General features: G+C 49.7%; 14 non-coding genes across 14 annotated transcripts; all 14 read right to left on the bottom strand.

Moving 5' to 3' along the window:
- Positions 1-53: 53 nt before the first annotated feature.
- Trnat-cgu lies at positions 54-125 on the bottom strand. The gene has a single exon. It is a non-coding gene; the product is annotated as a tRNA-Thr (tRNA).
- A 689-nt stretch (positions 126-814) lies between these two features.
- On the bottom strand, positions 815-888 carry Trnan-guu. The gene has a single exon. It is a non-coding gene; the product is annotated as a tRNA-Asn (tRNA).
- A 333-nt stretch (positions 889-1,221) lies between these two features.
- Trnat-cgu lies at positions 1,222-1,293 on the bottom strand. Its single transcript has one exon. It is a non-coding gene; the product is annotated as a tRNA-Thr (tRNA).
- A 689-nt stretch (positions 1,294-1,982) lies between these two features.
- Trnan-guu lies at positions 1,983-2,056 on the bottom strand. The gene has a single exon. It is a non-coding gene; the product is annotated as a tRNA-Asn (tRNA).
- A 333-nt stretch (positions 2,057-2,389) lies between these two features.
- Trnat-cgu lies at positions 2,390-2,461 on the bottom strand. Its single transcript has one exon. It is a non-coding gene; the product is annotated as a tRNA-Thr (tRNA).
- Positions 2,462-3,150: 689 nt separating this feature from the next.
- Trnan-guu lies at positions 3,151-3,224 on the bottom strand. The gene has a single exon. It is a non-coding gene; the product is annotated as a tRNA-Asn (tRNA).
- Positions 3,225-3,557: 333 nt separating this feature from the next.
- Positions 3,558-3,629, bottom strand: Trnat-cgu. The gene has a single exon. It is a non-coding gene; the product is annotated as a tRNA-Thr (tRNA).
- Positions 3,630-4,318: 689 nt separating this feature from the next.
- On the bottom strand, positions 4,319-4,392 carry Trnan-guu. The gene has a single exon. It is a non-coding gene; the product is annotated as a tRNA-Asn (tRNA).
- A 333-nt stretch (positions 4,393-4,725) lies between these two features.
- Trnat-cgu lies at positions 4,726-4,797 on the bottom strand. The gene has a single exon. It is a non-coding gene; the product is annotated as a tRNA-Thr (tRNA).
- A 689-nt stretch (positions 4,798-5,486) lies between these two features.
- Trnan-guu lies at positions 5,487-5,560 on the bottom strand. The gene has a single exon. It is a non-coding gene; the product is annotated as a tRNA-Asn (tRNA).
- A 333-nt stretch (positions 5,561-5,893) lies between these two features.
- Trnat-cgu lies at positions 5,894-5,965 on the bottom strand. Its single transcript has one exon. It is a non-coding gene; the product is annotated as a tRNA-Thr (tRNA).
- A 689-nt stretch (positions 5,966-6,654) lies between these two features.
- Positions 6,655-6,728, bottom strand: Trnan-guu. The gene has a single exon. It is a non-coding gene; the product is annotated as a tRNA-Asn (tRNA).
- A 333-nt stretch (positions 6,729-7,061) lies between these two features.
- Positions 7,062-7,133, bottom strand: Trnat-cgu. The gene has a single exon. It is a non-coding gene; the product is annotated as a tRNA-Thr (tRNA).
- A 689-nt stretch (positions 7,134-7,822) lies between these two features.
- On the bottom strand, positions 7,823-7,896 carry Trnan-guu. The gene has a single exon. It is a non-coding gene; the product is annotated as a tRNA-Asn (tRNA).
- Positions 7,897-13,453: the final 5,557 nt, after the last annotated feature.

Genomic DNA, 13,453 nt, shown 5'->3' with positions numbered 1-13,453 from the left:
TTAGATGCTGCTCGAGATAGCTCCGCTCCTTGCAGGAAGGTTTAAAAAATGAATGCCTTCTGTGAGGTTCGAACTCACGACCCCTGGTTTACGAGACCAGTGCTCTACCGCTGAGCTAAGAAGGCGGCAGCTTAGCGTTTGTGAGCTATCCCCAAATTGTTACTTCATCATACTGAATCTTGCAGCCCTCGACCAGATATCGGATTTGGCACACAGCTGCTGCTGGGGGTGTCCACATTGCCGTTTTCCAAATCTCTTGAATGTTACGCCCTTACGATCGAGGACGAGCGTCGGCCCACCAAAAGTTAGCGGTCTGCACAATCCTGACCTAGTGCACAGCTTGTGGGATAGCGTGGCTCGACTGCGAAATGCGCCTTTCGGCTCCTCTCTCTGGCTACAGTGCGCTGTTGTCCACAGTGGCACTGGCGTTGCCCATGGGGCTTCATGTAAGGCGACTGCACGTCGCTCGGCCAACAGCGGCCTACTGCAGACCGACACTTAAGACACACCAAATACAAATCGACATCGAGAGACAGGCCATGTCATGTGGCACTCGCGACGTATATGCTGAAATTGAATGTAAAGAATACGTCTTTTGTAGCGGGCGTCCCTCTACTGCAGTGTCACACATGACGAATAAAAAGGAAAACAGCAGAACGTCTGTGTAGGGCCATGTTTTTACCTACAGTGTCACTTGGCTGAATGTGTATAAGGCTCTGTGGCATCACTCAAACGCAGCCAAATTGTCACACTAGCTGTGTATCTCTAACAAAGTTGACGTATGTCCTCACCTCGGTGCCGGTTAAAACGATTTCGCCCCCGGGTGGGCTCGAACCACCAACCTTTCGGTTAACAGCCGAACGCGCTAGCCGATTGCGCCACGGAGGCCTTGACTTTGGCTCCCTTGTGCTCTGTATATCAACGCAATTCGTATACCTTCTGCAGGAATCTCGCAGAATGGTAGCATTTGCTTACGCCTCTTCACGTGGATAACGTGCATGCACACTGTAGCGAGGCTCGTAAACGAATGACATCGCCAAGCATGACATTATACTACAAAATGCATACAAACCAATGTTCTGCCTATGCATTCAGAAAACCTCTGAGGCCAGTAGAATACTTGTCATAGGTTGTAGAACATCCCTTTCATTCAGTGTACTGCCATGTGTTAGATGCTGCTCGAGATAGCTCCGCTCCTTGCAGGAAGGTTTAAAAAATGAATGCCTTCTGTGAGGTTCGAACTCACGACCCCTGGTTTACGAGACCAGTGCTCTACCACTGAGCTAAGAAGGCGGCAGCTTAGCGTTTGTGAGCTATCCCCAAATTGTTACTTCATCATACTGAATCTTGCAGCCCTCGACCAGATATCGGATTTGGCACACAGCTGCTGCTGGGGGTGTCCACATTGCCGTTTTCCAAATCTCTTGAATGTTTCGCCCTTACGATCGAGGACGAGCGTCGGCCCACCAAAAGTTAGCGGTCTGCACAATCCTGACCTAGTGCACAGCTTGTGGGATAGCGTGGCTCGACTGCGAAATGCGCCTTTCGGCTCCTCTCTCTGGCTACAGTGCGCTGTTGTCCACAGTGGCACTGGCGTTGCCCATGGGGCTTCATGTAAGGCGACTGCACGTCGCTCGGCCAACAGCGGCCTGCTGCAGACCGACACTTAAGACACACCAAATACAAATCGACATCGAGAGACAGGCCATGTCATGTGGCACTCGCGACGTATATGCTGAAATTGAATGTAAAGAATACGTCTTTTGTAGCGGGCGTCCCTCTACTGCAGTGTCACACATGACGAATAAAAAGGAAAACAGCAGAACGTCTGTGTAGGGCCATGTTTTTACCTACAGTGTCACTTGGCTGAATGTGTATAAGGCTCTGTGGCATCACTCAAACGCAGCCAAATTGTCACACTAGCTGTGTATCTCTAACAAAGTTGACGTATGTCCTCACCTCGGTGCCGGTTAAAACGATTTCGCCCCCGGGTGGGCTCGAACCACCAACCTTTCGGTTAACAGCCGAACGCGCTAGCCGATTGCGCCACGGAGGCCTTGACTTTGGCTCCCTTGTGCTCTGTATATCAACGCAATTCGTATACCTTCTGCAGGAATCTCGCAGAATGGTAGCATTTGCTTACGCCTCTTCACATGGATAACGTGCATGCACACTGTAGCGAGACTCGTAAACGAATGACATCGCCAAGCATGACATTATACTACAAAATGCATACAAACCAATGTTCTGCCTATGCATTCAGAAAACCTCTGAGGCCAGTAGAATACTTGTCATAGGTTGTAGAACATCCCTTTCATTCAGTGTACTGCCATGTGTTAGATGCTGCTCGAGATAGCTCCGCTCCTTGCAGGAAGGTTTAAAAAATGAATGCCTTCTGTGAGGTTCGAACTCACGACCCCTGGTTTACGAGACCAGTGCTCTACCACTGAGCTAAGAAGGCGGCAGCTTAGCGTTTGTGAGCTATCCCCAAATTGTTACTTCATCATACTGAATCTTGCAGCCCTCGACCAGATATCGGATTTGGCACACAGCTGCTGCTGGGGGTGTCCACATTGCCGTTTTCCAAATCTCTTGAATGTTTCGCCCTTACGATCGAGGACGAGCGTCGGCCCACCAAAAGTTAGCGGTCTGCACAATCCTGACCTAGTGCACAGCTTGTGGGATAGCGTGGCTCGACTGCGAAATGCGCCTTTCGGCTCCTCTCTCTGGCTACAGTGCGCTGTTGTCCACAGTGGCACTGGCGTTGCCCATGGGGCTTCATGTAAGGCGACTGCACGTCGCTCGGCCAACAGCGGCCTACTGCAGACCGACACTTAAGACACACCAAATACAAATCGACATCGAGAGACAGGCCATGTCATGTGGCACTCGCGACGTATATGCTGAAATTGAATGTAAAGAATACGTCTTTTGTAGCGGGCGTCCCTCTACTGCAGTGTCACACATGACGAATAAAAAGGAAAACAGCAGAACGTCTGTGTAGGGCCATGTTTTTACCTACAGTGTCACTTGGCTGAATGTGTATAAGGCTCTGTGGCATCACTCAAACGCAGCCAAATTGTCACACTAGCTGTGTATCTCTAACAAAGTTGACGTATGTCCTCACCTCGGTGCCGGTTAAAACGATTTCGCCCCCGGGTGGGCTCGAACCACCAACCTTTCGGTTAACAGCCGAACGCGCTAGCCGATTGCGCCACGGAGGCCTTGACTTTGGCTCCCTTGTGCTCTGTATATCAACGCAATTCGTATACCTTCTGCAGGAATCTCGCAGAATGGTAGCATTTGCTTACGCCTCTTCACATGGATAACGTGCATGCACACTGTAGCGAGGCTCGTAAACGAATGACATCGCCAAGCATGACATTATACTACAAAATGCATACAAACCAATGTTCTGCCTATGCATTCAGAAAACCTCTGAGGCCAGTAGAATACTTGTCATAGGTTGTAGAACATCCCTTTCATTCAGTGTACTGCCATGTGTTAGATGCTGCTCGAGATAGCTCCGCTCCTTGCAGGAAGGTTTAAAAAATGAATGCCTTCTGTGAGGTTCGAACTCACGACCCCTGGTTTACGAGACCAGTGCTCTACCACTGAGCTAAGAAGGCGGCAGCTTAGCGTTTGTGAGCTATCCCCAAATTGTTACTTCATCATACTGAATCTTGCAGCCCTCGACCAGATATCGGATTTGGCACACAGCTGCTGCTGGGGGTGTCCACATTGCCGTTTTCCAAATCTCTTGAATGTTTCGCCCTTACGATCGAGGACGAGCGTCGGCCCACCAAAAGTTAGCGGTCTGCACAATCCTGACCTAGTGCACAGCTTGTGGGATAGCGTGGCTCGACTGCGAAATGCGCCTTTCGGCTCCTCTCTCTGGCTACAGTGCGCTGTTGTCCACAGTGGCACTGGCGTTGCCCATGGGGCTTCATGTAAGGCGACTGCACGTCGCTCGGCCAACAGCGGCCTACTGCAGACCGACACTTAAGACACACCAAATACAAATCGACATCGAGAGACAGGCCATGTCATGTGGCACTCGCGACGTATATGCTGAAATTGAATGTAAAGAATACGTCTTTTGTAGCGGGCGTCCCTCTACTGCAGTGTCACACATGACGAATAAAAAGGAAAACAGCAGAACGTCTGTGTAGGGCCATGTTTTTACCTACAGTGTCACTTGGCTGAATGTGTATAAGGCTCTGTGGCATCACTCAAACGCAGCCAAATTGTCACACTAGCTGTGTATCTCTAACAAAGTTGACGTATGTCCTCACCTCGGTGCCGGTTAAAACGATTTCGCCCCCGGGTGGGCTCGAACCACCAACCTTTCGGTTAACAGCCGAACGCGCTAGCCGATTGCGCCACGGAGGCCTTGACTTTAGCTCCCTTGTGCTCTGTATATCAACGCAATTCGTATACCTTCTGCAGGACTCTCGCAGAATGGTAGCATTTGCTTACGCCTCTTCACATGGATAACGTGCATGCACACTGTAGCGAGGCTCGTAAACGAATGACATCGCCAAGCATGACATTATACTACAAAATGCATACAAACCAATGTTCTGCCTATGCATTCAGAAAACCTCTGAGGCCAGTAGAATACTTGTCATAGGTTGTAGAACATCCCTTTCATTCAGTGTACTGCCATGTGTTAGATGCTGCTCGAGATAGCTCCGCTCCTTGCAGGAAGGTTTAAAAAATGAATGCCTTCTGTGAGGTTCGAACTCACGACCCCTGGTTTACGAGACCAGTGCTCTACCGCTGAGCTAAGAAGGCGGCAGCTTAGCGTTTGTGAGCTATCCCCAAATTGTTACTTCATCATACTGAATCTTGCAGCCCTCGACCAGATATCGGATTTGGCACACAGCTGCTGCTGGGGGTGTCCACATTGCCGTTTTCCAAATCTCTTGAATGTTACGCCCTTACGATCGAGGACGAGCGTCGGCCCACCAAAAGTTAGCGGTCTGCACAATCCTGACCTAGTGCACAGCTTGTGGGATAGCGTGGCTCGACTGCGAAATGCGCCTTTCGGCTCCTCTCTCTGGCTACAGTGCGCTGTTGTCCACAGTGGCACTGGCGTTGCCCATGGGGCTTCATGTAAGGCGACTGCACGTCGCTCGGCCAACAGCGGCCTACTGCAGACCGACACTTAAGACACACCAAATACAAATCGACATCGAGAGACAGGCCATGTCATGTGGCACTCGCGACGTATATGCTGAAATTGAATGTAAAGAATACGTCTTTTGTAGCGGGCGTCCCTCTACTGCAGTGTCACACATGACGAATAAAAAGGAAAACAGCAGAACGTCTGTGTAGGGCCATGTTTTTACCTACAGTGTCACTTGGCTGAATGTGTATAAGGCTCTGTGGCATCACTCAAACGCAGCCAAATTGTCACACTAGCTGTGTATCTCTAACAAAGTTGACGTATGTCCTCACCTCGGTGCCGGTTAAAACGATTTCGCCCCCGGGTGGGCTCGAACCACCAACCTTTCGGTTAACAGCCGAACGCGCTAGCCGATTGCGCCACGGAGGCCTTGACTTTGGCTCCCTTGTGCTCTGTATATCAACGCAATTCGTATACCTTCTGCAGGAATCTCGCAGAATGGTAGCATTTGCTTACGCCTCTTCACGTGGATAACGTGCATGCACACTGTAGCGAGGCTCGTAAACGAATGACATCGCCAAGCATGACATTATACTACAAAATGCATACAAACCAATGTTCTGCCTATGCATTCAGAAAACCTCTGAGGCCAGTAGAATACTTGTCATAGGTTGTAGAACATCCCTTTCATTCAGTGTACTGCCATGTGTTAGATGCTGCTCGAGATAGCTCCGCTCCTTGCAGGAAGGTTTAAAAAATGAATGCCTTCTGTGAGGTTCGAACTCACGACCCCTGGTTTACGAGACCAGTGCTCTACCACTGAGCTAAGAAGGCGGCAGCTTAGCGTTTGTGAGCTATCCCCAAATTGTTACTTCATCATACTGAATCTTGCAGCCCTCGACCAGATATCGGATTTGGCACACAGCTGCTGCTGGGGGTGTCCACATTGCCGTTTTCCAAATCTCTTGAATGTTTCGCCCTTACGATCGACGACGAGCGTCGGCCCACCAAAAGTTAGCGGTCTGCACAATCCTGACCTAGTGCACAGCTTGTGGGATAGCGTGGCTCGACTGCGAAATGCGCCTTTCGGCTCCTCTCTCTGGCTACAGTGCGCTGTTGTCCACAGTGGCACTGGCGTTGCCCATGGGGCTTCATGTAAGGCGACTGCACGTCGCTCGGCCAACAGCGGCCTACTGCAGACCGACACTTAAGACACACCAAATACAAATCGACATCGAGAGACAGGCCATGTCATGTGGCACTCGCGACGTATATGCTGAAATTGAATGTAAAGAATACGTCTTTTGTAGCGGGCGTCCCTCTACTGCAGTGTCACACATGACGAATAAAAAGGAAAACAGCAGAACGTCTGTGTAGGGCCATGTTTTTACCTACAGTGTCACTTGGCTGAATGTGTATAAGGCTCTGTGGCATCACTCAAACGCAGCCAAATTGTCACACTAGCTGTGTATCTCTAACAAAGTTGACGTATGTCCTCACCTCGGTGCCGGTTAAAACGATTTCGCCCCCGGGTGGGCTCGAACCACCAACCTTTCGGTTAACAGCCGAACGCGCTCGCCGATTGCGCCACGGAGGCCTTGACTTTGGCTCCCTTGTGCTCTGTATATCAACGCAATTCGTATACCTTCTGCAGGAATCTCGCAGAATGGTAGCATTTGCTTACGCCTCTTCACATGGATAACGTGCATGCACACTGTAGCGAGGCTCGTAAACGAATGACATCGCCAAGCATGACATTATACTACAAAATGCATACAAACCAATGTTCTGCCTATGCATTCAGAAAACCTCTGAGGCCAGTAGAATACTTGTCATAGGTTGTAGAACATCCCTTTCATTCAGTGTACTGCCATGTGTTAGATGCTGCTCGAGATAGCTCCGCTCCTTGCAGAAAGGTTTAAAAAATGAATGCCTTCTGTGAGGTTCGAACTCACGACCCCTGGTTTACGAGACCAGTGCTCTACCACTGAGCTAAGAAGGCGGCAGCTTAGCGGTTGTGAGCTATCCCCAAATTGTTACTTCATCATACTGAATCTTGCAGCCCTCGACCAGATATCGGATTTGGCACACAGCTGCTGCTGGGGGTGTCCACATTGCCGTTTTCCAAATCTCTTGAATGTTTCGCCCTTACGATCGAGGACGAGCGTCGGCCCACCAAAAGTTAGCGGTCTGCACAATCCTGACCTAGTGCACAGCTTGTGGGATAGCGTGGCTCGACTGCGAAATGCGCCTTTCGGCTCCTCTCTCTGGCTACAGTGCGCTGTTGTCCACAGTGGCACTGGCGTTGCCCATGGGGCTTCATGTAAGGCGACTGCACGTCGCTCGGCCAACAGCGGCCTACTGCAGACCGACACTTAAGACACACCAAATACAAATCGACATCGAGAGACAGGCCATGTCATGTGGCACTCGCGACGTATATGCTGAAATTGAATGTAAAGAATACGTCTTTTGTAGCGGGCGTCCCTCTACTGCAGTGTCACACATGACGAATAAAAAGGAAAACAGCAGAACGTCTGTGTAGGGCCATGTTTTTACCTACAGTGTCACTTGGCTGAATGTGTATAAGGCTCTGTGGCATCACTCAAACGCAGCCAAATTGTCACACTAGCTGTGTATCTCTAACAAAGTTGACGTATGTCCTCACCTCGGTGCCGGTTAAAACGATTTCGCCCCCGGGTGGGCTCGAACCACCAACCTTTCGGTTAACAGCCGAACGCGCTAGCCGATTGCGCCACGGAGGCCCTGACTTTGGCTCCCTTGTGCTCTGTATATCAACGCAATTCGTATACCTTCTGCAGGAATCTCGCAGAATGGTAGCATTTGCTTACGCCTCTTCACATGGATAACGTGCATGCACACTGTAGCGAGGCTCGTAAACGAATGACATCGCCAAGCATGACATTATACTACAAAATGCATACAAACCAATGTTCTGCCTATGCATTCAGAAAACCTCTGAGGCCAGTAGAATACTTGTCATAGGTTGTAGAACATCCCTTTCATTCAGTGTACTGCCATGTGTTAGATGCTGCTCGAGATAGCTCCGCTCCTTGCAGGAAGGTTTAAAAAATGAATGCCTTCTGTGAGGTTCGAACTCACGACCCCTGGTTTACGAGACCAGTGCTCTACCACTTTTTTTTTTTTTTTTTTTTTATATTTTTTTTTTTTTTGCACCCAAAGCAGGAATCATACCCCTATGTACTGAAATTAAAATCCTAAAACATGACTATATAATGTAGACTGCTGACTGAAATAAAGATTAAAACACGAAAACTTCAGTCCTGGTGTATAGAAGAAACATATATAAAGGCGGCAAATCCAGAAACAGTATAAAAGAAAATGGCTCACACAGGTGACCTTAGCCAACACCCTCTCTTTCAAATGTCAGGCTAAGCATATTGGCAAAATCATCTCGGAGGCCTGGCAATCGCAAGCGCTGCCAGTAAGCAGTAAGCATGTACTGCCGAAACGCTAGGTGTCCATCCTCTTCATGACAACTGTTGACAAAATGTACGAAATGGCCAATCAACCAAATGACGGTATGGAGCTTCGTCCGCGGAAAAAAGGAAGAATCGGGCCGGACGATGATGTCAATAGTATAAGCGGCTTCAGCAGACCTAGTGACAAAAGCAAGTTGTTTCCTGAGCCAACGCCAATTAGCAAGGTGCCCACAGCAGGTGAATCGATGTTCAAGGGTATCCAGGAGACCACACCGAGTACAGGTGTCCGTGTCAGAAAGACCAATACGGTGCAGTCGTACATTGGTGGGAACCAGATTATTTATTACCCTATACCACGTGGACGCCACGGCCATAGAGTGGATCGGCAGACTAACGTTCTTCCAGACGTTCCTCCAGGACACAGATGGAGACGCCAGTTCTATTGGATTGGGACCGGCCAGCCCCTCCCAGCGGGCAATCAAGCCCTTGGTCGTTGGCACCGGTCGCCGCAAGAAGACGTCACCGAGGTAACTCACCGCAATGTAAAATTCCCGAATGTGTTTCAACTTAAAATTTAGGCGTCCGACATCGACAGGTGGAGCAAGGCTCGCCGGACGCACAACAGTAAAAAGCCTGGATGTAATTGGAGTCACTTCTTGCGTAACAATTAGAGTCGTTCGGCGGACGTACAAAGCAGACGCCTTGCGAGTAATGTCAGAGAGGCCCAAGCCTCCGGAGAGACGCGGTTTCGTCATTACCTCGTAACGTAACTTGAATAGATGGCCCTTCCATATAAACCTGCTAGACAATTGGCGCAACCTTTTCGCCACCATCATGGGAAGTGGGAACAGCTGAGCAACATAATAAGCTTTACATAGAACGTAGGTGTCTAAGATTCTGACTTTTTGCAAAATGGTAGCAGAGCGCTGCTCATGGACCATCAGAGCCCCCTGTATCTTCTCGGTGACAGATTTCCAATTGAGAGCCGCCATTTTTAGAGGACACCGATCAATGATAATCCCCAAGGACGTATGGCGATCGACAAAAGTGGCCCAAGGGACGTCAGCATCGCGAAATCCTCGAATATCAAGGAACTTACATTTACCCTGATTGAGACGCGCTCCAGAGACACGACAGTATGCATCAACCGCCCCTTTCAACAACGGGATATCATCACGTTGACGGAGGAGAACAACGACATCATCCGCATATGCCTTAACAGAGAGCTTCCCACCAGAGAGGGACATACCCTGAAGCTTGAGAGCAATAGTCCGAAGCAGCGGTTCCAGGGACAATACGAATAAAGACATAGAGAGCGGACTACCCTGAGGCACTCCGCGACGGATAGCAATGGGCGGCGTCAGCTGCCCATTGACTGACACCCGAGCTGTTATTCCCCTATACAAATTGCCAAGAACACCACGTGACGAAGCGTTAAAACCTATTGTACCTAAAACACGATCTAAAAACACATGACTGACGTGATCAAAAGCCTTATAAAAATCAAGGAAGGCAAAGGCACAATGTACGTTTGTAACCGCCGCAACCGAGACAACATCCCGATATTCGGCTACTGGTGTCAGAATAGATCTATCATGAAAACAACATTGATGTGCACCAATCACACCCCGAAGCAGAGAAGACAACCGGCTATTGAGCGCTCTAGCAGCTGTCTTATAGTCAAAATTCAGCAATGTGAGCGGACGAAGATTGGCAGCAGATAAACGACCACAGGACTTCGGGATTAAAACAATTTTCCCTACTTTAAAATCGGCAGGCACATCCATCCCCCTGACAATCTCATTTAAAATCTGCGTAAAAATGCCACCCAAAAGAGGCCAAAAACGGAGATAAAATTCTTTAGGCAGGCCGTCTGGACCCGGCGATTTACTGGACGGAGAGCGAGCAATAAAATCGAAAACATCATCTACCTGGAACTCCCGGAGAAATTCGCCGTTCGCGTCAGGCGCGATCGTCGCAGTTAGATCCCCAAGGACATCATCCGAAAGAGACTCACCAGAATCATCGGCAGAATATAGACTAGTGTAATACTGATGAAGAGCACGAACCATTTCCTCCTGTGCAATAAGCTGTCGCCCATCATCCACCGTAAGAGAAGAGATGAAGGAGCGACGACGACGAGTCTGATGCCGTAGCAGGTGGTACAAGGATGTCAGTTCACCTTCAACAAGAGAGTGAGGTGTCGACTTAACTCGCAGACCATCCATCTGTCGTCGTTTAAGGCTTAAGAGCTTGGCTTTAATACGACGAACATCATGGATCCGCAGTGGAGAGGTACCCGCCGCGTCATATAGTTCACGCAGGACAGAGTAGTAATATTCATACGTGTTCTTAAAATCACGCGTCCTAGCAGCACAGTAGAAAATCAAAGTCTGACGAATCTTGGGCTTGGCAAACGCAGTCCACCAAACCAGCAAGGAGGGGTATCGCGGGACAGAGCGAAGACATCGCTCCCACACGCCACTTATAACATCATCCATAGCACTGTCGGCAAGGTGGGAAACATTTAACATCCACTGGGAACGATAAAGTTTTGCAGGTTGGTGACTAAGATTTACAGTTGCAGTAAAAGCACAATGGTCAGAAAAACTAGTAGGAATAACATCGACAGAAAGAATTTTATCACATAAAAAATCAGATAAATAGAATCTGTCGAGTCTACTGCATGAGGACCCGGTAAAAAACGTATATTTCACCAGGGTTGGATATTTGTGTTCCCAAACATCACGCAGATGCATCGTACGAACTAAGTCATGTAAATCACGGCAATAATTAAAATTGGGGGACTGGTCTGCAGGGCGTAAAACACAATTAAAATCGCCTCCGAGCAGGAGACTCCGAGGACTCTGGCGCAAAAGATAAATAAGCTCTTCTTTATAAAAGCGCGATCGAGCCACAGTGTGACCCGAACCAGAGGGGGCATACAAAACAACGAGGCGGAGATCAAAAAGACGACAACCAATCCCACGGCCAGAGTCAAGGAATTCAATGTCAGTAATAGGAATGCCCTCTCGAAAGAAAAGAGCAGTTCCTGTTGAATATTCTGGCACGACATTAAAAACAGTTTGAAATCCAGGTAGAGAGAGATCAGAAAACAACACTTCCTGCAAAAACACTACGTCCGCACAGGCGTCGTAAATAAACTGCCGCAAAGAGGCAATGCGAACGTCGGACTCAATACGGTTAACATTTAAGGTAAGAAAGGTGTATGCTTGAACCATAGAGAGAAAAGCGAGAAAACAAATCACCTACACCGACGCACCAGCGTCACAGTCCATAGCAGGGGTGACAGAGGCATCCGAGGGAGGGGGACTGCTACCCCGTTCCGCGGATCCCTTACGTTTCGGTTTTTTACGAACAGCATTAACGTTCGGCTGAACGCGTAACTTGCGTCGGCTGACGGGCAAGGAAACTTCAGCCGCCGGTGACGTAGGAGGGTCAAGTTCTGTATCCGACACCACCCGCGCCGGTCCACATGCGGGATCCGGGGTCGCGGGGGAAACATCCGACAAAACGGAATGGTCAACACCTGCACTAGCTTCCGGCAAACATGGACTGCACGGAGGCGAAACGTGAGCAGGAAGGTCCGAGGCCGCAGAGTTGGAAGGAAGCGGAGCAGCTCCGCTGGCAGAGGTATGGGGCAGCGAATCAGGAAGTTGTCGCGGCTCCACTTGTTGTGACATCGAAGTCGGTTCGGAAGACGGCGCCAACAGGCCCGACCGACGACCCGACTCGAGAGAAGCTGCGTCGGAGGCCGGAGGGGCGCCAGCAGCCGCCACTGGAACCGCTACCTCAGGAGGGCAGGGAGCAGCTACAGTACACAGTGGCTCGGAGGATGCTGGTCGCTCGGACTGGGGCATCTCAGGGAGATCCTCATCCGTACTATTTCCATCGTGTGGGCGACGCCTCTTATTATTCAAAAGTGGCACACCCACCTGAGGGACAGACGGAACAACATCAGATTTAGCACGCAAAGGAGGAAATTCTGTATCAGGGGTGCGCAAAACCTGTGGAGGGGCGCTACTACCACTGGACCGTGCTACACCAAGAGCAGAACCACCTGCAACGAGGTCAGCGACCGTTAACTTGCGACGCTGTTCGAGAGAATTTTTTAAAACAAAAACTCTCCGCGGACAGTCGGTACGCACGTGACCACTTTCATTGCACAAAAAACAGGTGCCCACCTGACCACTATATGTTACATGGACACGATATCCACCGATCTGCAGGTGAGATGGAATATTCTGCTTAACGTGCATTTCGACTGAACGAATACCATCACTGAGCTAAGAAGGCGGCAGCTTAGCGTTTGTGAGCTATCCCCAAATTGTTACTTCATCATACTGAATCTTGCAGCCCTCGACCAGATATCGGATTTGGCACACAGCTGCTGCTGGGGGTGTCCACATTGCCGTTTTCCAAATCTCTTGAATGTTTCGCCCTTACGATCGAGGACGAGCGTCGGCCCACCAAAAGTTAGCGGTCTGCACAATCCTGACCTAGTGCACAGCTTGTGGGATAGCGTGGCTCGACTGCGAAATGCGCCTTTCGGCTCCTCTCTCTGGCTACAGTGCGCTGTTGTCCACAGTGGCACTGGCGTTGCCCATGGGGCTTCATGTAAGGCGACTGCACGTCGCTCGGCCAACAGCGGCCTACTGCAGACCGACACTTAAGACACACCAAATACAAATCGACATCGAGAGACAGGCCATGTCATGTGGCACTCGCGACGTATATGCTGAAATTGAATGTAAAGAATACGTCTTTTGTAGCGGGCGTCCCTCTACTGCAGTGTCACACATGACGAATAAAAAGGAAAACAGCAGAACGTCTGTGT

Source organism: Schistocerca piceifrons, chromosome 5 (genome assembly GCF_021461385.2).
Source record: "Schistocerca piceifrons isolate TAMUIC-IGC-003096 chromosome 5, iqSchPice1.1, whole genome shotgun sequence".
Classification (NCBI taxonomy): Eukaryota; Metazoa; Arthropoda; class Insecta; order Orthoptera; family Acrididae; genus Schistocerca; species Schistocerca piceifrons.
Note: the sequence above shows the minus strand (reverse complement) of the source record. Positions and strands in the feature narration are given on the sequence as shown.